The 25,428-nt window shown below is 36.8% G+C and overlaps 1 protein-coding gene across 40 annotated transcripts in view; it reads right to left on the reverse strand.

Moving 5' to 3' along the window:
- LOC126765566 (calcium-activated potassium channel slowpoke) overlaps positions 1 to 25,428 on the reverse strand; it is a 165,831-nt gene that overhangs the window by 104,376 nt on the left and 36,027 nt on the right. The gene's annotated exons all lie outside the window — the stretch shown is intronic.

The raw sequence follows: 25,428 nt of genomic DNA on the forward strand, positions 1-25,428 counted from the left end.
CCTGGCGCCTGTTGCACGATAATGCGCCGTGTCATCGGTAGAGGCTTGTCACTGATTTTTTGACAAAAAACTCCATATTAACCATTAATCACTCACTCTACTCACCTGATCTGGCATCCTGTGATTTTTACCTATTTGGAAAACTTCATTTGCCCATGAAAGGACACTGGTTTCTGGACATTTCAGCTATCCAAAAGGCGACGACCGATATTCTCAAGAGCATTCCGAAAAATGACCTTAAACACTCATTTGAAATGCTAATTGATCGGGCTAAACGCTTATCGAAGCATAAGGAAACTACTTTGAATAAAAAAATATAACTTTTGATAATATTAATTTTTTGTTGTTTTTTTAACAGTCCTGTTTCTTTTGCCACAGACCTTGTATATTCGGCATTATGACAATCAGAGGGGGAAGTCATAATATTATTATATTGAGATGTAGAGCAAAACTAGAACAAAATTTTGCTAAATCTGATGACATATCGACAGCGGAAGTTTGAAAATCACTAGCTGAGTGAGCAAGAGGTATTTACTAATGTATATATTGACAAAGGATCTTCTTACATTCTTATGACCGTTTTTGACCTGTGAAAATTGGAGCTTTGATCAGTTCGCAAAACATACACGGTCATACACATTCATTCATCACATTTCTGATTTTATCCCGAAATTAAAAAAGAGTTTATGTGAACTTGACTTTTGTTCAAAAAAATCGTTTAAAATATATATTAGTATGGAAAAATAATTAAACTTCTTCACCTATATATATTCAAAACGAAAATTCCAGCGAAATTTTAAACTTGAAATCAATCGATAATCCAACCCATTTGCATAATATCTACGAGTATAACGCTTAAGTCATCCAACAAGTGCACTTCAGCCCACCTGAATGAAGTGCTTACTAAATATGTACAAAGCACACATGCACACACACATATGCACCGAGTTTGGCTTACGCAAGTGATATCATAAATTAAAAAATGTGTCAATATTTTCATTTATGCCACACTCGAAGGTATTGTGGCAGAAGTGCTCAGATTTGGAACACCTCCATGCAACTGCTATTGTGCTAAATCATGCACAAACACACACACACATACATACATGCAAATAAATGGGTGTCCGAAAGCGAGAGGAACTGGCGGTAGCGCTTCATTGCAACTGATGCTAGATTACAAAATTGCCACTTTTCCGTCGTCCGCCACGATTAAACGGATGGCAAAGGTGGAGCAAGTCAACAAAGTACTCGGCGCGTACATTCCAGCCTTGTTGGCCGCTCTGAGGAATTTTTGCAAGTGCACAAGGTGGCACCTGCGTCGAGGCTGTGCAGTCGACCGCAAGGCAGGTGGACGGCCCTTGGGCCGCACTGACGATGAAATCTGTGCCAATTTGCCTTGTTTATCGGATGTCACAGAGGCAATGAGCGTGAGAAATTCACTTTTAATTGCGCACTCACATAGCATACACACAGGCGCACACACACATACTCGCCGCTCCAAATGTGGCCAATAAAAATATATCTTTGTACGGATGTGTGTGTATAATGAGTATGTGGCACAATTGATTTACGAGGCGCACAGTGTGACCCATCCGTCTCTGCTGCCGCGGATGAGCTCTCATTTCCGCCCCTGCACGCCCCTGCGCTGGTCTGCCATGAAATGTGGCAATCACCTCGTGCTGCAGTTCAATTCGTTACTTTTTATTCCATTAATTCTACTATTCGAATTTCGTTTTTTTTTTGTTTTTGCTTTCTTACGCACACTTGTCAGTTTTTGTTTTTGTATTAAAGTGGTGGGTGGTCATTGGCGTCAGACACGACTATTTCGGACGTGGATGTCGTTGGCATAAGTGTGTGGTTGGATTTCCAATTTTCTACTATAGCATACATTTCGGCGTCAGCGCTGTCAGTACGCTGACTAACTGTGAAATATTTGTGCAATTTGCTGGTGTGCGCGTGTTCTTGCTTATTCTTCTGCTTTTAGCTGAAGTGGAAAAGTTACTTAACGCTCTTACTTCTTGTGAGATATTTTGAAATGACTTCTATTTTCCAAGTTTCTTCCAAGTTAATAACCAAACGGAAATTGGTTTTATAACATTTTTAAAAAAAATATAAGAATAATTGGAATATTAATTGAACAATAATGTTTTTAATGAAATAAATTGTTGTTTCGTTTCTCTGCCCTTTAGGAAAAGATTGAAGAAGGCTCTTACATTTTACGTGTTTTTAATGGAGATGCATACCATTAATAAGGAGTGTAAATAACGATTTGAACGTTCTCATACTCTAAATTTTAGTGACATTCAAACCTGTTAGCTACATCAAAGATATATGACCCAACAATGAGTCGGAATCATTACAATTTACTGCTGAAATTCGGAGTCAGTGGCCTAAACTTTAACAGCGCTACGTCCTATTTATGGTTCTCGTAATCGTCCTGTCAGATCAACAATTGAGTCTCTAGTGGAAAAATAGGAATCCACAGAGAGATAATGCAGTGCCTTCAGAGCCGAAAATATTACTGCCGCTAGTGCATCAATTGAGAAAGACCCAAATCAGTTTCTCACATGTCGCTCTCAAGTGTTGGGCATCTCTCTGACTTCGTTGTGGAGACGGGTTGGCTTGATCACCAGAATCGTCGTATGTTTGTGTATTGGGCTGAGCAACAACTCGAAAATGATACGGATTTTCATCGAAAAATCATCTTCAGCGATGAGGCTTATTTCTGGCTGAATGGCTCGTCAATAAGCAAAACATACGTTAATGGTCAGACAGCAAACTACACGTACTCTATGAGTCACCATTGCATCCTGAAATAATTATGGTTTAATGCGATTTATGGCCCGGCGGCGACATTGCGCCATACTTCTTCCGTGCTGATCAAGACCAGCACGTTACTGTGAATGGAAATCGCTATCACTCAATGATAACCGAATATTTGTGGCCCGAATTGGATGATATGGATTTGGACAATATGTGGTTCCAACAGGACGGCGCCACAAGCAACACAGCGAATGTCACAATCGATTTATTGAAAACCGAGTTTGATGGTTCAATTGGCCGGCTCGGTCGAGCGATTTGACTCCGTTAGACTGTTGCCTGTAGGGCTACGTCATTGAATATCGAACGTGAAATTGCAGCAGTATCGACCGATTATGCGTGAAAATCGTCGAAAATTGGATTCAACGCCTGGTCAAGCAAAAGCAATAGAGTTCCATACATAATGGCAACGAGTACTTTCACAAAAATAAAGAATTTCACTTTTGTAGCGCTCTTATTGAAAAACTCTTTAGCCGCCAAACAAACAACGCTCGGTATTAAGTGCTTGTATGGAAAACTTTTTCATTTGACGATATTTCTTCAACAGATTTGTTATGGATTATTAACCAAGGCAACGATGCAGTCTTCAGATCGAGTCACTATAATATATAGCTGTCATATACACTAACTTATCAAAGTTTTTGTAAGGAATATTTTGTATTTGTGCAGGTATACCTGTAGCTTATGTGCAATCGATGTTAACGGTTTTTTTTTTTTTTTGGTTAAAAACTTGATATAATAAGTATCATCGATGAAATGAACGATTATTCGCCTTCTCTTCGCTTGCGGAGACTATTTCATTTTCCATTCTTTATTTCAAGTGCTTGCCATAGCATTTGAGATTATTTGAACTTATTTTCTTCAAGTTGTTCAGATCTACTAGGATAGCAACAAACAATCTGTCTTAAATGTCTTATCATGACTGTATTCTCTGAAATAACATTTTATAACGTATATCAAAGATATAAACTGAACACGCAGACTAAAAGAAATGCACATGTGAAGGGTATATTAGCTTCGGTGCACCCGAAGTTAACGTTTTTTCTTATTTTTGGTTAAAAACTTGGTGAAATTGTATAAAACTTTGATATAGTAAGTATCATCGATGAAATGAACGATTTTTCGCCTTCTCTTCGCTTGCCGTGAACTATTTCTTTTCCATTTTTTTTGAGAATGTTATTTTTTTTAATTTAGACTACAGAATATTTTTAAATGATATTTTGATAGTTTTCTGTTTTCAACGTATTAAAATAATTTCGAGTGTACTTTAAGTACTGTAAATAATCTTAGCAATAATTCATAGCCAAACAAGTTTTATACGAAATTCAGACACGCGACAAAGACACCTCCTTGTCCTACCGATTTTCAGGCAACGGAGTTGGTCGAAGCCGATTAGCTATATAGGATCAGATACACATACCCATATCTTCCTTTTAAAACCCACACACCACACATCCACACACAATATGATAACAGTTGCCATATGTATATGTAAATTACGTAATAATATGTAGGTGTAACTGTATATGACCGAGTAAAATTCGACAATCGCGCTGCTGACCTTGTATGTCTATGCCTGCATATAAATGTGTGTGTGTGTGTAAGCAAATGCAGCTGTGCCACTGTGCTTTATGCGACTCTTTGCAACAATATTTTTCCTGCGTTCTTTGCCTGAGTGTGTGTGTGCTTTAGACCAATATTTATTCTGAACTTGCGGTTACTCTCGGCCGCCAGCAGCACTTGGCTCAACTTGCAACACATGTAATGTATGCATTTCACCGCTATGCAATCGTGTGTGTAAATATATATGCGAGTATGTGATATAATACAATACATTTTTATATTGGCAGTAACGCTGCCAAAAAAGCACGGCTCGCAGCGAAAAATAGTTAAGCAAATGCATGAGCATGATGGTTTTACAGTAATTTGTCTGCGGCATATATGTTGTTGCCCGCAGACAAATACATCCCAGTGGACAATTGGGCTTCACTTTGGTTTTAATATATAAGGTTTGGATACTGATCGCTTGGTTTTTTTCACGCAAAGGTATTTTAAGAATGTACTCGTAGAACTCATGGACAACATGGAAAAAGGTATAACCTAGAATCGGTTAAAACTCAGTTAGACACTTGTTTTGAATTATCGCTGAAAGTATGGTACATGGTCTCTGTAATATAGCTACTTAAGCCACAAGTTTCTGAAATCAAATCAACTACAACAAAAAAAACTAAAAAAATTCCTACCACCAAACTCCTAGTACTATTTTATACTGGAGTATTATAATTACAACTTAAACAACACCACTGGCCGACACTATCAAGCTTGGTGTGCAGTCGCAAATAATTGGCTCAACGCATAAACAGATGTTCCTCCAATAAATACATACATACATGCACATGCATATATTCGTGTGTTTGGCATGTAATTTTTGGTAAGAATACTACTTTTTGTTGGTAATCTGAGTGGTATTTTGGCGCACGTTGCGCTTAAACTTGCAAGGTCATCGCTGATCTGACTTTTGACATGCAAATTTGGTGTTCCACCACCACCACGACGTAATCGTACACATAAATACTTGTTCGTTCCTTTTGTTCTTGGGTTAAGGTCAGCCAATAAAATGAAAGTAAGCGAAAACCTAGAAAAAAAAGCAAGCAAATCGATTTTCATGCAATATTCGCAAATGGCCGCTGTGATAGCTAATTACTTTTGTGCTGGCTGGAGTTGAACCATGAGCAATAAAAAACAAAAAAAAAAAACAGAAATGAAACGGAAAATAGCTAGACATCACGGTCATAGAAATAGAGCGATAGATAGGTATTTACGTTTATAAGGAGAATATTTGTAACTTGCGTTTGTTGGGAGTTGTGCTAGAAAAGGAGTTGGAGGAACGTATTTCTTCTAGGTGTTCAGGGTATAAATAATGTAAGAGCTATATTTATATGTTTTATATTATTAGTTATATGTCCAGTGTGTAGAAGGTAAAAGTAAAACCCCAGTTAACACTTTTGCGGAAGGAAATGTTTAAACAATATTAAAGAAGCGTCCATACAGCTGATCATGTACTATACCGATACCAAGAACCATGATTTGATTAAGAAGAAGAACCATGATTTATGCTCAAGGCGTTATCCAGCCAGAACTGGGAACTTGGCATCATCCTACAAAAACATTTGGCGGATATTTGTTTTTATGTCGCTTCATAGTGGGACCATAATACACCACAAACTCGAGTTAAGGTTTTGAGTTTATCAACAACTGTCAATGAACTGTTTTGAAAATTTGATTTAACAGTTTATTATGTGTAGCTACGCGCAACACTCTAAACATCTATACGGAAAGCTCAAAAATGGACAAAGGAGTTGGTGCGAAGATTACTGCCCAGAGTTCGGCATAAGGCAGCCTTTTAAATTGTCGGACCACTGACTGAAAGTATACTGCAGTGTTCAAGCTGAGGTCTTTGTTTTTGCGAAAGCTGCGGAGCTGACCTCTAATGCACCTGCAGTCAATTCCAGAGTCAACATCTACGTAGATAGCCAAGCAGCAATGAAGGCAGCAACTTCGTAACACAAATCGGCCAGAAGTGTCTTGGGTAGCAGGGCAGCAGTAGGAAGTGTGGCCAAAAGCAAGCAACTTCACTTCTACTGTGTGCCAGGCTACAAAGGCATCAGCAGGCAACGAAATAGTGGGCGAGATTGCCAAGAATGGTGTACGGTTAACACCCGAAAACGTGATCAACTTTGGGAAGCCCGTTCATTGTCTATACGACGATTTGTACCGAAGCATGGTAAAGAAAATCAAAACCCGAACGAGCTACATGAGTGCAAAACTGCAAAAGTCATGTGCAAAACGGTAGATCGGAAGTACACAAAATTTCTATTGGCACTCGATAGAAGAGACTGTAGGAACATGATCGGAATACTAACTGGTCACTGTCTGGGGACGATACACGCCCGCACAATTGGGCTGACAGATCAAGAAGACTGTAGAAAATGTCTAGAGCAAGGTACAGGAAAACCATAGATCATCTCTTGTGTACTTGGCCCGCATTGGCAAGACTACGCTCTAAACATTTGGGGTCACCACGGTATGATACACTCGATGGTAAGGCCACAGAGCCTGTTAGAGTTCATCTTAAAGGCATCTTAAAGGATGACTACTTCTCATGGAACTAGTAACTGAACTCCATCTGGTATCGAAAAGGTCCTAAACTGGTATATGCATGGCACTATGTAAGTACTTGTAAGTGATCGTAGAGTATACCTTAAAAATTAATTATAAACAAGTGGTGATTAAGGGCGATTTAAGCAAATATTTTGTATGAAAAACTGTACAAAATTAAGTGAAAAACACCAAACTCGAGTTTACGGCCCAAGTCTCACTTATTATCAAATCAGTTTGGATTACCACAATCATTATCTAATTTAATCCAGCCTAATGTAGGACTTACACTCGAGATAATCAAATCGTATTAAGACTCAAAAGTATTATTTACTTTTAATCAAAAATGTTAAGCAAGTTTTTAGTTCCCAATCGTCAAATAAGCCTTTCTCACATAAATTTAGTTCAAAACAATGTTTTCTTATCGATTTTCAAGCACTTCTGCTCACACAACAGGCTCTACGTTGTGGAGTTCCAAGTCTGTTCTATTACCACGACGATCAGGTTGTCAGGCCTACGACTTAGAATTCTGCGTTGATAGCGTTCCCCAACCAATGATAGTATTTTCCACATAAACTTATTTTTATAAAAATATGGTAATTAATGTGAATAGGTTTATATCATTATTTTCAGTTCTTGTTTGGTACAAATACTTCTCTCTTGTCCATTGCTATCAAATAGCTAATCTCAACTATTAACAGTCACTTTCAGCTCAATTAAAATTGTGAATTAACGTTCATTCTAGATCTAAAAAAAACACAAAAACTAAAAAATGAACTCAAATTGCCCAGTCATTAGACTAAATAAAGAGCAAATATATAAGTGATTAATTGCCGCTAATCAAGCGGCACTTGCGTGAGCGATGCCGGAAAATAACAATGAACTGCCAACAACAACAATACACAATACATAGAGAGTAAATATCAACCCGCACAGTAAACAAATCATCACAGCAAATAGCAAATAAATAATCGCTGAGATCAAAATATACAAATCCATTGGATATTTCTGCACACACTTTGGCCGAGTCGCGGCGTCGAATGGCTCCCCAGCTAATAAGAGCGGGCAAGTGCGCCACGCAGTTGGGGGGAACGCAGCGATTGGCGATTGCTAGTGAACATAGCGCCGAACATTATATTCTTATTATATTCATTTATAGGTACATATGTATATACGCAGGGGCTAAGAGAGCTGTGCTTGTGTTTAGTTGTGGCGTTGGGTGGGTGCGTGACGTTTTAAAATTGCGTTTACTTCTTTTTGTTGTCATTATTATTATTGGCTATTAATTTGTTAGACGCTTTTAATGCTATTTTCCTTTGCAAATACTCTAATTTATAACGGTTTATAATTAGAAAAATAAAGCAGGCACCAGAGTATATATATATATAGATATACAAGTATATATTATTACTGAATTTGATTGGCATGCCTTCTGTTTCTTTTTTGCTTAATATCGCCAGTATATTGGCAGCGAAATGCTTTATTGTCGAATTTATTAAAGCAGTGTAAATAAAAGTTCATTTTACTCTTCTTTGGCACATTATTTGTATACTTTATTGGAATTGGCATATTATTTCATCGATTATTGGCACGTACGTTTCACTAAGCGCAGCGCTGAAAATTAATATATTAATTGTGGAGCACGTCACAATTATTAAATTGCGTCAAAATTGTTTTTGAATTTTGAAAACTTTGAAAACATTTCAATATTTCAATTTTGGAGGAAGTAAAATATTGTTTAGAAATAAAATAGTTCTAAAGTAAACATAAGTATTAATTTTTTCCATGTAGAGCTGCTTAAAGTTTATTATTGATTATTTTAGGAGTGTGCAATAACTATTTTTATACATAAACAAGTGCGGAGGGGCCAAGTAGGGTATAACCGCACATTTTCTACTTTTCCAATCTTTGGACAATTTTCGGTCATAAGATGGCATACTTTAAGGGAACTATTATTAACTATTATTTTATCCCATTATATTAATTACTTGTTGATTTGTGTACTGGAACGTGAAAGAATCAAGTGGAATTTAAAATTGTGTTATATGGGAAGCAAGCGTGGTTGTATCCGATGGGATATAGGAATGTGAGAAGAATGCCACATGGGTCAAACCACGTCAAGTGGTCCATGAAAGTTTCGAAAAATCACCGATTTTGAAAATTAGCAGACGCATAACCCTGATATTAATATTTCGTCAAACTTCTGTTTTTTTGTTAAAGTTATTAAATCTCGAAATTGAGAGCATGATAAAATTGTAAAATTATTTTCTCATAAACTACTGGAGATAAATCGATGAAATTTTGTGAAGTCAAAGAAAAATGGTCATGCTATATTATAGATATTTTTTCACGATCCATTTGTTTCAATAATAATATTTTACATAATTTTTTGTTAAACAATTTAAATTTTTAAAGTGTTCTTCATGCTAAAAAAAAGTTTAAAATTATGTGACACAAATCAGAAAGTATTCACCTTTAATAAACTGCAAAAAAATTTTTGTTCATTCATACCATTCCAAAGATATTGAATTTTTTGTCCCCCTAATGCTCTTAAAACGTAAGGCTCATCCATCGTTGCGCAGTGCGCTCGTAAGCTCCGGAAAGCATTAGCGCATTAGCGCGAATTTTATTATAATATACTTGTAAACATTATGACAAAAAAATACCCGGAGTATTCCTTCGATCGACAGAAATCGGGTTCCAGGGAGCTACAATTTCAATTTGGGGAACAAGAAAAAATCACACGGAGCCAAATCTGATGAAAACGGTGATTGATCAATGGTATTCAACGCATTTTTGGTTTAAAATTTGGTCACAATCGTACATTTTTTGAAAAAGAAAATCATCTTTATCGGGAGGAATCTAGTAGGAACCCGTTTCATACCTAAACTATTCACCAAACTCAGTTGAACGGAATCTTGAGAGCGAAATATAATAATCTCAAAACAGCATTTTTCAAATTTGCTTTCATTTTTACCCGGAGACAAATGAGCCGATCGGGTCGATGCTTTAAAAATTCTGCAGATCGTTCTGACCAACTTTGCATGAGAGACTATGGTTCTAAAACTGGTTTCGATTTAAATTTTTATGTTAAATTTTTAATGTTTTTTCGACGGTATGTCATTGTACGAACAATATTTTCTAGTTTGATACTAATGATATGATACGGATAATGTTAATTTATTTTGAAAAAATTTCCGAAGTACAAATTTATAGCATCGTCGCTAATAAATTTGCATCTCCTTAAGCTACTATTTCTATTAAATTAAACGCCAAAAATTAAATCAATTATCACATGCAAATATACTTTTGCTGCCACATTTCCACAAAGTGCACTTCACACGTTCTTTTCTATTGCAAATACTTTAAAGGCAATCATTTTGTGGCTAATAAATTTTTAATATTTCAAAGATGAAAATAAACATTGCAAAAGCAATACACATACGCTTGCATTCATTTGATCACTCAACACATTTATAAATTTATGAGCTCACTACTTTTATGCGCACATAATCATGACGAAATGCATTTATTTTTATAGCAATAAGTAGCGGACATAAAGCCGACCAAATGGCCAACAAGCAAAATGTTAACAAAACGTTTGAACTAATTCCCACGCGGAAGTAATATCCCATTCATTCCACCTTTAGCACTGTTGATTATTTCTGCTCTTAAAGCTCTGCATATACAGACATATATAGGCATGTATGTACATGTAATAAATATAGTATAGTATAGTGGTATACAATAATGAAGCACGAAATAAATGAGCGATTGCGGATATATGTTTTTATGTATGGGTAGGTATGAGAGTGTGTTCATTCATCCTTATAGCAATAGTAGCAAACATATTATTAATGTTAATAACCGTTTCCGTAGTATACTCTCACATGGGCTTATACTTGTATGTATATACATATGTCATACATAAATGGGACTAATAAAACAGAATTCGGAACACTAACGGGAAGCATTTTGTATAAAATGTTATAAAATAAAGTTATGTGAAATATAAATAAAAATATTTAAACGAAAACTTTCTTTCAGGTTAAAGTAATTTTAAGAGGCATTATGCAATAATATGCTCGTTGAAAGTACACCATGTCGTATGAGCAACACAAAATTCGTAAAGCATTTGTCTGAATGCTCAGTACATTTGACTGTTCACAGCTTGCGACGCAACTATGCATAGGACAGTACACAACAACAACCGGGAGCCAGAGAATTGGTGGAATGAAGAAATAGCTGAGCTCGGAAACCTCTGCAACTCAGTTAGACGCTGCCTACAATGTAATCAATGTGGAGAAAATGCAAACAGTCTCAGAAAAATATTTAAAAATCAGAAGAAGCTTCTGAAATCAGCCATTCGACGCAATAAAAACAAGTGTTTTGAAAAACTCTGTGAGGAAGAAACCCAAAAACAAGACAACAACCCAAAAATGCATCTTTTATGAGGAATGTCGTCGAAACTTTGTTTCCGAAACACCACCTCATTTCTTATGCTAAACCACGAACCGAAGTCGTAGAGCCATCACTGCTAGTTATTAAAGTTGAAATATTGCTCATAGCCGAAAGAATTAAAAGCAGCAAAGCTCCTGGATTAGATGGCATATCAAACAGAACCTTAAAGGAAGCCATGACTTTGAAACAAAAACTATGCGCAAAAATGTAAAATGCGTACTTACAGGAAGGCATACTCCCTGACTCGTGGAAAGTCCAGCGATTGGTTCTACTTCCTAAACCAAAAAGCCTCCAGAGAAACCTTATCATATCGACCTCTGTGTATGCTTATCACAACTGGCAAAGTGTACGAAAGCATGGTAAGAAACCGCTTGGAGTTAGCAATCCAGAAAGCCGGCGGATTATCAGAAAGACAATATGGTTTCATGAAAACGAAATCCATCGTTGGCGCACTAAATAAATTGTTGACACTGCGAAATACGCAGTAAGTGGCATGCGATGGAAAGGCGGAACAAAAAAAATATTGCGCGCTGATCACACTAGATGTGAAGAACGCCTTCAACTCAGCAAGGTGGACAAACATAATCAAGGCTCTGTATGACATACGCGTTCCTCAATATCTTATGAAAATTATTATTAGTTATTTTGAAAACAGGCGACTATTGTTCGATGCTGATGAAGGCACCAAGAGCTACTCTATTTCGAGTGAAGTAACGCAAGGCACGGTTCTAAGCCCACTTCTAAGGAACCTAATGTGTGATGCGGTGCTAAGGAAATACCAACCAAAAGCCGTTAAATGAAATGGATACGCAGACGATCTTGAATTGAGTTAGTAGTGATTAAATACCTAGATAATGTCCAGAGTAAATTCAATTAGTGCATAAACGGTATGCGTCAATGGTTCTCATCAATGAGTTTAGAACTGGTTGAGAAGACTGGCGAAAGACAGAAGTCTTAAGTAATAGAGAAGTGGAGGAAAGTATATCTCTCACCATAGGAGAGTGTGAGATTTATTTACAGTCACAACTAAAGTATCTGTGGTTAAAAATAAACTCAAGGTAGGTAAAGCGAATAAAATCCTAAATGCCTTATCAAGAATGATGGCAAATAAAGGCTGCGTCCGTTCCAGCCAACGATTGTTACTCGAAAAGATCATGAGATCGGTTGTATTAAATGCGGCTCCAATATGGATCCAGCCGCTAGGCATTAAAGCATATGCCAGACAAATAAGTACAGTGCATACACAGTGTCGGCACTAAGAGTTATCAGTACTTTCCTAACAATATCAAATGATACTGCTGAAGTAATAGTAAGGGGATTACATCCACGCTGTCGAATATGAGCGGGTATACAAACTACCAGAGCCGTCTACATATAAAAGCTAAAAGAGAAGAGAGACTCAAAAGCTTGACAATATGGCAGCAGCGGTGGCAAACCTCACTCAAAGGACGGTGACACAGACTGATACTGGACATCCATTCGTGGATAGACAGAAGACATGAGAACCTGGATTACCACCTAACCCAAACACTAAGTGAAAATGGCTGCTTTAGAAGCTACCTGCACAGCACGACATTAGTCCGTATTATCCGACGTGTTCAGAGTGCTTTGAAGACTCTGAGCATGCATTCTTCTATTGCCCGAATCAGAAATGAATACAAATGCTGAATAATATGCCTTTCTCTGAAAGTTGAATCAACTCAATCAATATTCTCTAAAGGAACAGAAAGTATTATGCTTTTAAAAAAGCAAGGCGTTAAATGTCATATGCCGTAAGTGAACTAATTTCATTATTTTGTTAGCTCTTCAAAGTCTTAGAAGTAAGAACAAGACCACTTCTTGGAAAAATAAATAGGAGTTAGACTTTTCCTCACCCAAACACTTAAATTGAAAAAACCTGCGAAAAGCAAAAATATTCTTGTCGACTTTATTTGATTTTTATGATAATTTAATGTCAAGAATTCGTCTATCTGCCTAGCCAAATCTTCATCTTAATTAAGATGGTCATGAATTCCGTTGCACACTACAACAAGTCTACACTATGAGTCCTTCGACGTGAATAACTTATGTATTTATAACATTTTTATTATACGAAGATAAAATTCTATAGCAATTAACAAATTGAAATAAAAATGGCAAACATGAAAGAGGGAGAGAGAGAAAGGAGGGGGTGCAAGTAGTTATTTCCTTCCGTGCATTAATGCTTTTCTGTAATTAAGATCTTACATTTCAGTCATTTGAGCCATTGTTGGCACTAAACGAAAGGCAAGTCTTTATAGTGGGCCATAAAGTGGGTGGGGCCTGGACAGGAGGAGGTAGTCGATGTAGACGACAGGCAGAATGGCAATAAAACATTTATTTGTACGCTTTATTAACCCGCTCACGTACACAGCATTTCAATAAGCAGCACACCAGCACAAAGCTAAGCTCATTGCACATACATGCACACACACATGCGGCACACACGCACACACGTTTACAAGTTGTAAGTTTAATTGTCGCAAGTGCATTTCTGTCTCCTTTAGCGTCTGTCAGTAGGCTGTTGCGGAGCGTACTCACTGCAGTGGAGTGCCAGTAAATATAATAGAATGAAGTGCCAGGGAATGGTGAGTAGAGGAAGTGAGTCAGTGAAATGCAGCAACTGAAGGTGCAAAAGCAAATGCCATAAAATTGCAACGGCGCGTGCCAAGCGAAGACTGCTGGCATGACAATAAAAAAAAAAAAACAAAAACAAGCGTGAGATATGCATGTGTTTATGAAAGTGAAAATGTGTTATTTATGCGAATTGCAACGCTCTATATTGCCATAATTGAAATAAAGCGGAAGCGTGCAACAATTGAAGTGGTAATAATACCTTCCTGGAATTGCGGTAAGTAGGACAAAATGCGAAAATGTCTTGTAAACAATGCAAATGAAAATGCAAGTAATTTCAAATACCAGCATTACTATGCTAATATATTTATATATAGACTTAGATATTCCATATACGCACACAATGGAGAAAAACAAGATTTATAGGCGCTTGGCGTATATTCAAACACTGAAGGCTGCAAGTGACTAACAAGTCGACAAGCAAATATAGACTGAAGTAAATTTAGATTAACACCGGCATACATATGTGCATTATACTTATTTGGCGCACTGATATATATCAAAAATAATTTTTAGATATTTTTATACCAAAACTAGCTAGCCACGCAGCCGTTGTCCTGCGTGAAATTATGTGTTTTGAAATGAAAAGAAAGTTGAATTTATCATTTCATTTTTTTCTTCAAGGCAGCTTGATAAACAACATTTTTTGGTTTCTGTTCCGGTGTACTTTCCTCATGAAAAGTATAAGGTATTTTCGTTTCTAAGCATTCGTCGATCCACAACGAACAACCTCTGGTATTTTCATCAAGATTGGTGTAGCCGTTCTCTTAGCGTTACTAACAAACAAACATTCATTCGTTCGTATGGGAAAAAGAAAAGGGCTGTTTTTAGGGGTTTTCCGGCAATTATTCGAATTTTTCTTGCCGTAAAAACCATCCTTGAACCTCAATGAACATTTTAATAAAAGAATTGGCAAAATTGGTCCAGGCGTTGTTGAGTTATGCGCTTAGCAACACATTTCGCGATTCATTTTTATATACTTGTATAAGATATAAGGTTAGATTATAATCGAGGCAGTCTTAGTAGTAGGGCTTACTAAAGCTTATATATTGGAATTATGTCACCTATATTTAATAATCTAGCAAGCTTGCAAAAGTTCAAGCTACAAAATTTTTAGCAAACAGTCGGACGAAAGCATGCCCGACGACTGGAATTTAAGTGTACTCTGCTCAATTCATAAAAACCAGAGTCTGCTCCAACTACCGTGAGATAAGCCTACTCAATATCACATATAAGGTTCTATCGAGCGTAAGGTGTGAAAGATGAAAGCCCACCGTCAACAAACTGTTGGATCTTATCAGTTTGACTTTAGACGTGGAAAATCAACAAGTGACCAAATAATCACAAACAAGACACACATCATCTCTTCGATTTCAAAGCTGCTTTTGATAGCCCAAAAAATGTCTGCCTTTAAGCCGCTATGTCTGAATTTAGTATCCCCGCAAAGTTATAACGGCTATGTGAACTAACGTTGAGCAATACCAAAAGCTCTGTCAGGATTGGGAAGGACCTCTCCGAGCCGTTCAATATCAAGGTTTCAGACAAGGCGACACCATAAAGGTGTGACTTTTAGCTGCAGATCTGAATAGAGAAAGTACAATCTTCTATAAGAGTGTACAACTGCTTACTTCTGCTTTCCCTTGGTTGGACAAAGAAACGAAGCAAATCGGTCTGGTAGTGAACGAGGGCAAGACGAAGATTTATGGTCCTTTGCGCAACGGCGAGTACCGCAGTCGATAGAACTATGAGCTATACGAGATATACGGCGACATTGACATATTTCAGCGAATTAGAAGGCAGCGGTTACGCTGGCTAGGTCATGTCGTCCGAATGGATGAAAACACTCCACCTCTGAGAATATTCAACACAGTACCCCCCGGGGGAAACAGAGGAAGAGGAAGACCTCCACTCTGTTAGAAAGACCAGGTGAAGAAGGGCCTGGGTACACTTGGAATTTCCAATTGCCGCCAAACAGCGAAAAGGAGCAACCACTAGTGCGCTGTTGTAAACTCGGTTATAACTGCGTAAGCGTTGTCTACATCAAAAAGGAATACGTAGATTTAAGGACTTATGATTTTTTTCATTCCTGATTCTTTTGAGCGAATACTGTAGTCAATGAGCTGTACGAGATATTAGTCAACATTGACACAGCTCAAGACAGGGACAGCTGGCTAGGTCATTCTGTCCAGATGGAAGAGGATACCTCACCCGTGAAGGTTTTCGATTCAGTAACCGCCGGTGTAAGCAGAGGAAGAGGAGATCAGGTTGAGAAGGACCCGGCAGCACTTTGTTTCTCGAACTGGCCCCAAATAGCGAAAAAGGAAACAACCTGCGCGATGTTGTTCACTCGGCTATAATCACGTAAGCGTTGTTTATGCCAGTAAAGAAGAAAAAAATTCGTTTTGTCCTCCCAAAAAGGGGATAAAATGTTTGCCACAATTTTGGTAACACCAAAAAGGAATCGTCGGTAATCCAACATAATATATATAAATGATCACCATGATGAACTAAGTCGATTTAGCGATGTCCATCTGTCTGTTCGTCTGTGTATATTAGTTCACACATATTCAGTTTTGAGATATTGATCTGAAATTTGCACTTTTCTCACCAAGAAGCTGTTCATTTGTCAGATCTTCCGACAAGCGGAACAAACGGAATCATGTTCTTATATGGAAAGTTTTTTCCTTTGACGAGATATTTTCATGAAATTTTTCAGAGAGCATTATCTCCGAAGAAATTCTGCAGATAAATACTTCAGAAACAATTAAATATGTAACTAATTTCCAAGAGTTTAATAAAACTAGTATAGTCTTAATGAATTTGAGTAATTGAACCAAGATTTTTTAAGTTAAATTAACAGATCATCATTGCAACTAAAAATAATTACTAAAACGTGATATAATTTTTCTAATTTTTGCTGATATTCATCGAAAATCACACACAAAAAGTCATAATAATGCTGAAAAGATGTCTTTGAGAATTGAACATGAGTGCCTCTTGTTGATTTAATTTGTTCGAATATAATAAAATTAACAGAACAACAGAACTGAAAATAATTTATGTGAACACTTTAGATTTATATATTTACACACTGCATGTGACACTTTTGCACGTACGATAGTGTTACTATTTTAACGAATACCCCTACAAACATACATATACTATAGATATATGCGTGTATATGTTTTATAATTTTATATAGCATTATAGCTAATACCCTATTGTATCGCACGCCCACAGCATACACAGTCCATAGCCCTCAGCTTTGGCAGCATCAATTGCTTTGGATTGCTGCCAAACAATTATAAGTGGATTTTCTCTTTTGCCATACGCCAAATACGCCATTTGAAGAACTCGGAAGTGTAGCAAATGTATAGCACGCTAAGAAGATTCTTTATTATTCTTTAGAAACTTTTATTGCTGATGCAGCAACTCTTTGGCACTTTTGCTGACACATGCTATATATGGCAGTGCTTACAAAGTGCCAGCCCTTACAAGCTGACGTGTGTTCCAATTGGCATCCGTTTCGAAATGGAAGTTCTTGAGTGCAGTTGCAAGTCGCATAAGTTATAGCGAAGCCAAGGAATTCGAGTGGCACAATTATACATAGTGCAAAAGCACAACATAACTGTGAGGAGTGTGAAGGAATTCAGTTTTTTTTTAGCTAAAAATGGAATGTTTAAAAGGAAGAAGAATTTTTAAATCACTTTTAGTGTTGAAAAAGAAGATGATGTATTGGATTTATGCGAAATAACTTTTTATTTTTAAAATACAACATCCGAAGAGGACATTTGAAACAACTTGGAACGAAAATTTATTTACTTTTAGTTAAGAAAACTTATTTTCCTTGCTAAAGTTAGCATTCACATATTTGTTTCCATATATCTCTACTTCTTTTCCATATAAAGGTATTCGGTATTCCATTTTAAGAAGAAATTAAACGCATGAACCTGTTCATTATGAAGAGGCAAGCTAAACTTAGTTAAAATCAGGTGACAAAATAATAAAAACACTAACTCTCAATAAGGTTTTGAAACCCTAACCTAAAAAATACCAGTTATATTTCCAGTTATATTACGGTTATAATACCAGTTATATTAATAGCTAGTTATGAGACCTAGTTGATATGTTAATGGATTAATAGATAGATATTATGAGACCTAGTTGAGGAGATCTCAAGCTCTGAGAAAGGATCTTCACTTCTCATTACAGGCCTACAAACAGATTTACGGGATCTTAGTGTATGATGATAAGGAATTAAGAATGGCAATAATCTTCCGCTCAAAGCTCAGATCTGTATGCCAGACGAGATACTTTACTTTTAGCATTCTAAACGACTCAACCATTAATATAACCACCGTTCAAACCATGAAAAGAAAATAGAATTAGCATTTTGATATATAGTACTACTACTTCTAAACACTGTCAAATAAGAATTCTTGATCACACTCTGTATATTAAAAGCACTAAATAATTTCCACCATTAACCAAAGAAACAAAATCAGCCTTAAATTAGTAAAGAGTTCAATAAGTCAGCCACAAAAGAGATTAGAAGTACATGTAATATAAAATGCGTAATTGCATTAAATTAAAGCCAGTTCTAAGATGTGTGTCAAGGAAGCCTACGAACCACGAAACCTTTCACTCTTCAAACACTATATTTCAACTTTATGCAAGAAAAAACGGCAAACCAGAGTCACAAGCCAGCTGGAAATTAGCACAGTACATGTACATTGTAGTACATACATATACTAATGGTAAATTTTATAAATAAATAAGCAACCTTCTGGAACTTAACTACTTGCTGTGCAGTTACATCCTACATACTATCCATTCATTGCATTTAAGTTATTAGAAACCATTTAATAACTAATCGCCTTAACAACCTTTGCTGTCGCATAGTGACCGCCAAACAACAAACTAGCCTACAACTGACAGCCACAAAGAGCGTACAATAAACGACAACTGTCATGAATTCTGCAGATGCATTATTTATAACGCTAAGTACACTTACAAACTGCATACCTATGACTACCGGGCACTAGGCAAACTTTAGCAAACCGTTCAACTTTAAGTTGTAGTAAGGGAAAATGACATATGTTCAATGCGTGTTTGTTCTAACTATGTACATATGTATGTATGCGAGTTGGATACTTAAAAGTAAATTGGTGACATGAAAAATACATATTATGTCACCACAAGCAGCTAGCTCTTAGCTGTTACGTAGTCATATTAAAGCCTAAACGAGGGCAGTTTGAGAAGTTAGTGATAGCCAAGAAGTGCTCAGCAAAATTATTTAAATTAGTTCAAAAATTATATGGTATTTAATGTTTGAATATAATTTTGGACATATGACCACCGCGTCTGCATCTTACACCATTTTGTCAAAGTTAGCACCAAATTAGCATTACAGATTAATTGGAATATTTCAAGAATACTGTGGCGGATGTTTAACATAGATTATCGACATCAACTTATGGCTGTAGATCTTACACTTGCCGGTATCGGTGAAATGCTGCCTTTAATTTTAAGAAATTACAAACCATTATTACTTACAGCATAAAAGCCACGACAGACTTACTACAACAAGGAACTCCGAATGCGGCAGTTCTTCATATATATATGTCCGTTAAGCCAAAAATGTGAGGTTGCCGTATATAATACGGATTTTGAACAAACTGTTTTGGTGCTTTTCCTTGTTTTGGTAATCAGTTCCGGTAATCAAATTACTTCCCATACTCAATATGGTACACAAAACGTTAATGTAAAACGACGACGTCTTTAAAAATTATATTTTTAAGTGTACACCTGGTGTGATTTATTATATTTACAACAAAAAATTACTCCATTAGATCCTTTAAAGTTTGAAGAAATTAGGCACACAATTCTTGAAGAAAAAAAAAATTTTAGATTTCACGCGATCTCCGACGGCTTTGTTCTTTTTGGACAAGTCAACTATATAGTTGATCATTGTATAAAGTATTAAAAACAGCAGATATGCAGATCGGATCATTTGTTAGTAATCACTGCAGCAAATTTGAAAAATGGTGTTTCATGAAAAAAGGTCTTAAAGATAAACTTATGGAAATGATTGAACTCAGAGGCTATATTTTTAAATTAAATTTTAATGTTAATATGGCCTATCGAAGCTAAACAAAAAACTATAAAGGTCGTTCGGGTGCAACCGAAAACTTTATACTCTTGCAACGTGCAAGGATTAAAGACGGGGCAATACTTTCAGGTACATATGGGATCTAAGGCGAGATTTAGCCCGATTTTATTAATTTTAAGCACAAAAATGCACCGTTATTAGCAAAATATGCTCTTTCAATTTTATTAAGTTAGCTCTTACTTATTGTCTGATAATTTTGGTCAAAAGTGAACTAAAAGGCTCTGGTGTCCACATATTCGGTACCCAGTGGCTTGAACAGTTTTGGTTCCATTTATACAATTTTTGATCATAGGAACATATTTCAAAGGAAAAAACAAAGTTTTATCCCGTTATATTACTTGCCTTTCGGGGGGTTATTTTCCGATTTCATCCATTTTCATACTGCCGGTAGAAATTTTTATAATATGGTTGTTGTATTTTAAGTAGTTTAGGAGATATGTACATTAACATTATTAGAGAGCGGGGCCATGTCTTTTTCAAAATTGTTTGCCCATAGGAGCCCTTGCTATAGCGATCCTTTGGCAAAAGTACAGTTCTATATCTTAATTTTATAGGTTAATGGAAAAGGAATTGAACATCTCCAAAACATCGATTTATCACATTTTGACCGAACATTTGGGCTTACGAAAGGTGTGTGCACGGTTTGTTCCGCACAAATTGACTGACGACCAAAAATTGCTCAGAATCCAACATTCGATTCGACGCTTCTGACCGATTATTTGACCAAAAATCACATTTTAACCATTAACCACTCCCCGTATTCACCTGATATGGCACCGTACGACTTCTTCCTTTTCGGAAAAATGCATTTGCGCATGAAAGGAAAGCGTTATGCAGATGTAGAGGTCATTCAAAGGCTTTCACCGGCATACTGGCGGCCATACCGGCCAACGAGCTAAAACACACGTTCGACATGCTTTTGGACCGTGCAAAAAGCTGTATTGAAGCAGAAGGAGACTATTTTGAATAAAATAAATTGATTTTGCTGAAAAAACCATTTGTTCTGTTTTTTTTTTAAGTCCTGTTTACTTTGGAACACTCCTTGTTTAAGAGAAAACATTTCCAAAAGTACGTAGATAAATGGTAACATATTGCCACTCTGAACATAGCGAAGAACAGTTCTCTTCAGTTAGTCAAAATATTTTCGATAAGAAGGACATTAGAAGCGACACTAACTCCTCGATTATTGACCCCGCCCACCCATTTACTACTAAATTTGTAACTAAAATCCCCTGTGAATATGGCGCCAACGGAAATAGGACTTATGCCGTCATCTACACCCACACTAATGAATACACTAATAAAGAATCAGATATAAATAAATATAATAATAAATATGGAAAAAGCAATAACGGCAAGTGGAATAATAAAAGTAACTTTATAATTTACAAGCAACCAGGCTAAGCTTATGCAGCTGAACTAAATATAACCAGCCCTGTTGGGGTTCAACACACCTGCCACTAGTTAGAGTAGCTGTAGCGGTAAACATTGTGGCATGACGATGACGACGTCATCGATTGAATTGCGCGTGGCAGGTGTGCGCGATTCCCACACCCAGAAGTTATACATAAAAACAAAAACAAATCCAAAGTAGCGAACTCACACATCTGCTTGAATATATGTATGTGAGTGTTTATAAACGGGTAATATAGCACAAGCGGGCATTAGTATACATACACATATATACAAAGGGTTCACGCCCATCTTCACTCGGACTTAACCCGAAAGAGTAGTAAATCCGCTTTTATACTCAACCAACTACTTGCAGCTGTTGCTGTTTTTCACTTAGGTGTATCGATGGTCGTGCGGTGTCTTTTTGGTGAAACTTCTAATCGCTTTATCGATTTTGTATGGTACACCTACTTGTATTTTATTGTTTTCAGGTCGATGGACGAAAACACCTTATTGAGGCAACAGCAGCAGGTTTGTTCAAAAAAATATGCATATTTATGTGTGAGTGGTTGTTATTGAAAACATCTACTTAGTTCTTAGTAAACATATGAATACAGAGCCGCAATCATTGTTCGCTTATACTGAGCTGTGTTTAATACTCAGAATAATGTAATGGTAAATAAAAGTGTTAAATATTTAGAAATAATTCATATACATCAGCACTTCTATTTATGCTATACTGAACATTAAAGAAATTTATTGTAAAGATTCATCAATTCTACAAGCATAAAATTTGGCAAATTCTTGTCAGACTCTGTATACGACTCTTTTCTTTCGATGGCTACCTTCAAAAATTGGCTTAAAACGATTCCAAATGATCGTAAGTAGTGTTTATCCAAAGTTTCCGGTCTCGTATTGGCATGCCGCCGATTAAAGGAGCGCGAGATGACTAAACAGTAGGCGGAGTTGATGTAACACACTATACACCAATGATCAAACGAAAAACTCAATACCATTTAATGTGACGGAAGTGGTCACACGGCTCTACAATGCGGAATTATTGGCCAATTGGACGCCAAACTGTAAAAAAGTAGGTCAATTTGACGAAGGAAAAAATGCTCTTCCACTAAGAGAACGATTCATATAGCATGACCTCCTTGATCGAATAATGGTATGAATTGAATCATCCATGGTTGTCTGGTTTCCAAACCTGAAAAAATTACTTGACAAACAAATTTTTCAGTTTGTCTTTGCAAACCTTCAGAAAACGTATTTTTCAGACGAATGGAAGCAGTTGGAGCATCGTTGGGTCAAGAGCTTCGAATTTATTGAGAAAGGCCAAATGAGAGTAAACTTGAAGGTATCAATGAAACCTTACTAAGAACTTGTTTCCTTTTGGTATTTTTTTTTATCCTGGATTAGCCAAACCAAACTTCGGCAGTGTTTTCTCAGCCCACATACCTGCGAAAGAGTGGTGGTTGAGTAGAAGCCGCTAGAGAAGAGAGTCACTGAACATATTTACGGATGGGCTAAAGTTTCAGGAGAAGGCTGCTCGAGGACTTTGTAACTTTTGCATCCCTTATTTAACAAAGGTTGGTGTCATGAAGGTAGCAGTAGATCGCCTGTACACTCTGATTGTAGCACGACGATACTAGCTTTGAGCTCACTCTCTCAACTGCAGAGCTGGCAAGTTAATCTTCAATAGACCCGTTATATATATAATGGAATACTTTGGAGCTTCGATATCTTCATGAGTCAACTAATGGATAGCTTCGTGGGGGCTTGGCCGCGCTGGGTCTAGTGAGCTCTTTGCATTCGAGCCTTTCCCTACTTGTAAGAATTCTAACTGGTTTCTGTGAGAAAAGATTGAAACTTTTGCCGGATAATGCTCGTAGAAGATATTTGGAAGAATAAGAGGTTGAAAAAAATCAGCGTTTTCTTTGTTGCGAAATTAAGGCTGAAACACTTGGAAACTCACAGCTTCAGATATCCTGATGAGCTAGCGGGAATAAATAAAACGCTTAAGCAAATTTATATCAACCTCAATGCGGTTTGCCAACTTATTAAATCTGATTATGGAACATCTTCGTAAAAAACTGTATTTAGTAGTACAAGTGATATGCCAGTATTGACGATCAGCTATTAAACCAAAGCCAATCTCATCTAAGAACTTGTGGTGAACAGCGAGTACTCGTTTGAGATGTTTTTAGAAAGATGATAGAAAGAAAATTTCCAAACGATCATAAGAAGTTCGAGAAAGCTTCTGCGAGTAAAAGCAAAATTTTAAAGCTGCTATATTCCACATCGGTCTGACCTTCCATTTATGATTCAATCTACTTTATTGATAACCATTTTATTGCATGAATCACTGGTAAACTAGCAATGTAAAACTCTTGTATTTTACCATCATCGCCAGTATTCAGCAAAATAATTATGGTATTTAAAACTGCATTCAGTAATATCCTTTGATTATCAGCTTGAGCGCAAATGTCTCTTTGGCACATGTGCTATTATTAATAAGCCCGACTCGGACATCCAACACCTGGCGCCACCAACAGATGACGGATCACAGTTCCTTTCATGAGCAAACCTGCAATTAAAAGCGTGTTTTCTCACTTCGACGCACTCACCGCCGTCAACATAGATTTTACCCAACTAATTGTCCAGCAAGTAGTCGACACAGTTAGTTGCAACTAACATATATTGTATTTGTTGCAAATATGTAGTTGACTAATTATATGTTCAACAGCAGTTTACTAACTGGAAATTACGCGTGTAAGTATGTATCTATTCATATATATTTATACTTGTATGTGTGGGTGTCTGAAATTCAAACCGCCCGCTGTTTAGCTACTGTTTTTTTTATTTTTTATTTTTGGTATACAGTTACCTTGAACGCCTTAATTAAAACTTTACAACTTGCAACACACAGGCAATGCCAATGACACAGGACAAATTAATTTATTATTGGCATGGTGTTGGATGACTAGTTGACATGTTTAGGTGAGTGTGTGTGACTTGTGTATTGCATTACATCACTTAAGTACATGATTTTATGTGCATGTATGTGTGTGTATGCAAATAGAATCGGCAAATAGGTGCCATGGGGTGCCCAGTTGTTTACACAATCCTGCCGCTGAGAGATCATTTAACGTCAAAGCCGTTATTTTGTTTACCCTTAGGGAAGCACGAGCAAGCAAGTAATCTACGCCCTGCCTTGGCACAATAACATTGTCTGCATGTACGGTAGTCGTGCTGTAAATTGACTTCAGTAAAATCAAAAAAAGATTGTAGCAGATGCTATAATGACAGTGCAAGTAAGTATAACACCAAAGCTGGCAAAACAAATAATAGCAGATAAAACTGATTTAAAGGAGTCTATATTGTGTGCCAAGTATACATAGGTACTTTTTCAAAAAGCCTTTTTTTGACAGATCACGCGTGAGTATTGTTTGGCATTTCATCACGGAAAGACTTACGTTTACAAATCATTCAACTTCATTACGAAAATTCACTTTAATATGAAAGTTCACGTTTCGCGATAGTCGACCTGCTAAGCATACTATTCGCACCACCATCACCCATCTTGAGACCTAGCACTCGTTATTGGATAATATTTGACCGAATAGACCACGTCCTGCGCATAGTGAATAAAATATGGCTTAATAATGGGTATGTAATCAAGCAAAATTTGCCGCATTTGGGACGAAGACCAACTTGAAGCCAGCCAGAGCTTAACCGTCAATGGCGACCGTTATCGCACAATAATAACC

Source organism: Bactrocera neohumeralis, chromosome 2 (assembly GCF_024586455.1).
Source record: "Bactrocera neohumeralis isolate Rockhampton chromosome 2, APGP_CSIRO_Bneo_wtdbg2-racon-allhic-juicebox.fasta_v2, whole genome shotgun sequence".
In the NCBI taxonomy this organism is placed as follows: Eukaryota; Metazoa; Arthropoda; class Insecta; order Diptera; family Tephritidae; genus Bactrocera; species Bactrocera neohumeralis.